We start from the raw sequence: 3411 nt of genomic DNA, 5'->3' as shown, positions 1-3411 counted from the left end.
CTCCTAAATCACTCGTACGCACAACTTAAGAACAAATCTGTGCGTACGAACGGTTCTTGCATGAGGCCCATTGTTTTTACCAGCTTCTAGCCAAGATTCTGACATTTCTGTAGATACCAAACATGTCTATGTTTAACTAAAAGAACTTAGAGTAATTAAAGTAGACAACCAGTGGTTTGTGCTTAAGAGATGAATGAACCAATCGGAGGGTTGAATTTTGGCCACATCCGGCCCGTGGGCCGCCAGTTGAATAACCCTCGTTTACGTTCCAAGTCAAGTGCTCGGTATATTCAGAAAAACTGGTATCTGACATGTTGCCTTTCAGCAAGAAGGTCGCCGGATCGAACCCCGGCTTTTCTGGGTAGARTTTGCATGTTCTCTCTGTGCATGTGTGGGTTTTCTCTGGATATTCTGGTTTCCTCTCACAGACCACAAACATGACTGTTAGGTTAATTGGTAACTCTAAAATTGTCCCTAGGTGTGACTGAGAGAATGAATGGTTGTTTGTCTCGTTTCTCTCTATATGTGTCCCTATATAACATAGCTCATTTGAGTCTATGTAAGGTCAAATCTTTCTAATATGCACTTTCCCAAGAAACACAGAGATTAACTTTATGAAACTGCAAAGCACAAATCACCAAAAGACTTGTTGATACAATATTTGTTAATGAGTTCTTTGTTCATGTGTCTTCATTTTGGATTAAAAAAAGTTAGACACAGAAAATACTATCTGAATAATTGCTTTCTATTTTTGACTTGAAATACTGTTTTTTAAAGTGCTGTTTATAAATGTGTCACCTCTTTCACTTTCTGCATCTGCTTTCACAAAACATCATCACAGTATCTTTTCATCCCAAGGTGAACTTACCTAAAATCCTTCCACAAAGGCATAATCATAAAAGACTTAGTATAATATAGATCAAATCTGCTTTAGTGTAGGTCACTGACCCAAACTGTATCGGCTCTTTCCGACCTTTAATAGTCGGTTCTTCTGGAAGCATAATGTTTGGATTGGTTAGGAAATATATTGGCAATAAAGAGACAAAGGGATGTCATAAACGTTGATTAAAGCTCTGGTTAAAAGACAGAGGCGGAGAGGCTCTGAGTTATGAGGGCTTTTCAGACTGCGTTATTGTTTCAGTGACAGAGCTCTTAGTGTGTCTGCTGGAGTGGTCGCAGGCCAGTGGTAAACATTTCTCAATGTGCGAGGAGTCATTAATCCCCGAGGAGCTAACAAAGTCTGTGGTCTAAGAAATCACAGCCGGTTGGCACCAGCAGGTCACACAGAGCTCCAAACCAACAGGTATTCAAGTCCGAACATGTTTCCAGCTCTTCTTCATCTTCACCTTGATTTTTAAACCTAAACTCTAGTAGCACCACATCACATTGATGGAGGACAACAGAGCTGCTTCATGGAAGAAGAACCTCATCTTAGCCTGTTAGCCTTGGCGCTAGCGTCGATGCTATATTGACTTATATGTATTAGCTCAGCACTAGTGCGACAAACAAGCTAAACTGAGGTCCTCCATCCATATTTTCAGTTCCAGGCTGAGTCATTTCTACCTTCTCCTCTCTGTCAACGCTCTCTGGTTTCATTTAAAAGAGTCGATCATCAGATATTGTCCAAGATTAACCTTCAGGGTGGATAAAGCTCGCTAGCATCCTCGCTCCAAGGACCTATCCACATCATCATTTATCCAAAATGCTTTGCATGTAAATAAAATGGCTCCGTCCATGTAATATATTTTTTAAATTTTAGTTTAAAAATTATAAAAACTAAACAGCCTACAGTATTTTTACAGTCTTTATTTTACAGTTAAATAAAGTCTAATATTACAACTAATCGGGGATCCCTTTAACACGTATTATTACCTGGCACCGATACTGAGAGACGAGGATGTTGTTGCCAGTGCCTATTTGTTTGTTTGTAGCGTTAGCTGAATATCTGTTGATTTTAATGAACCCTTCAGAAGAACTCATTGGATGTACACCTACAACTGATTAACTGTTGGCGTCAACCCCATTAAAGATGACACAGCACAATTCAAAAGAGCTGCCACAGCTCATCAACTTTAGCGACACCAAAATTGTCTGACTCTAAAGTTTGCTAAAGTTTGATGTAGCTGAGAGTCCTAGTCAAAACATACTCTGAGCATGAACTCATTTCACAAGGCGTTACGATATTGCACGATATGGTGCCTAACGTTGTTTACAAGATTTGACCATAATGGTTGATGTTGTCCTTTCTCAGCTGATTTAAGATTAAAACATGAAAGATGATGGGCGATGTACATATGTTCAAAGGATGGGCTTTTAATTCTGCTTTTGTTCAGAACTGAATGATGGCACAGCTGGTCACTGTTACCTCRCAGCATCAAGGTCCTGAGTTTGAAACTATTTAGGGCAGGGATGGGCAACCTAAATAACGGAAAGGGACACAATTTTTTGCTGTGTCTAGCAGAAGGCCACAAAGCGCTGCACTTACCCTAAATGTAATAAAACTGCAATTTTAAAAAAGTGTATATATGTTTATTAAACCAACATACTCTGCAGTATATTTCATGCTCAAATGCATAACAGTTGTACTCTTGTTTAATAAACATTAATACAAAACATTTGATGCAAACAAAAAACAAATACTTTAGCGGGCTGAAGTGCAGCGGCATAAGATGCTTCGAGTTCAGACGCCTGTGTGGTTGTGGTTCTGGTAAAAAGTCGCTGTTTATSTACCTGTGACTTCAATAAACCTCTCATATTTAGCTTTGTGCAACATGTTGAGACTTATAGTAAAATCCTTCATGGCAGTGTCTTTAAGCAAACACATAGGTTTGCCTAAAAATTCTGTGGACAGATTACCTCTCGATAAAACATTTTTTTAGTCTTAACTTCTCTTAAAGCAGCTCGTAGATTTGAGTACTTTTTATAAGTAAAAATAAATAAATACATTAAATTTAGGGGGGTTTCATTGATGGACCAGATTGAAGTCACTGGCAGGCCACGTATGGCCCACAGGCTGCCAGTTGCCCATCTGTGATCTAGAGCTTTTCTGTATGGACTGAACACTCTTCTTGTATGAGTTTTGGGGTAATGGCGTTCTCACATGGTCCAAAAACATGTTGAATCAAGTGGTAATTCTAAATTGGCCTTAGGTGTTGGTGTTTCTCTCTGTGTGTCCCTGTGACTGACTTTCAACCTGTTCGTGAAAATGTCAGTCAAAGAAAATGGATGGGCGACATCTTTTGATCTTACAAATACTGGGCATATCACTATTTTAACATGCAGCGGAACTCAACATGCAAACACAATAGGATATGGTGTTTAGATTTAAACATGTGCCAAAATTCATCTTGTCAAAATGAAATGTCTGAAATATAATCCTAAATTTTTTTGAGGCATTTCGTTGAGCAGTAG

General features: G+C 38.8%; 1 protein-coding gene across 1 annotated transcript in view; it reads left to right on the top strand.

Moving 5' to 3' along the window:
• The window catches only part of creb5b (cAMP responsive element binding protein 5b), a gene marked incomplete at its 3' end in the record, with an annotated part of 35153 nt that overhangs the window by 4972 nt on the left and 26770 nt on the right, over positions 1–3411 (top strand).

Source organism: Austrofundulus limnaeus, unplaced genomic scaffold, assembly GCF_001266775.1.
Source record: "Austrofundulus limnaeus strain Quisiro unplaced genomic scaffold, Austrofundulus_limnaeus-1.0 Scaffold52, whole genome shotgun sequence".
Lineage (NCBI taxonomy): Eukaryota > Metazoa > Chordata > Actinopteri > Cyprinodontiformes > Rivulidae > Austrofundulus > Austrofundulus limnaeus.
This window is presented reverse-complemented; position numbering and strand designations above follow the sequence as displayed.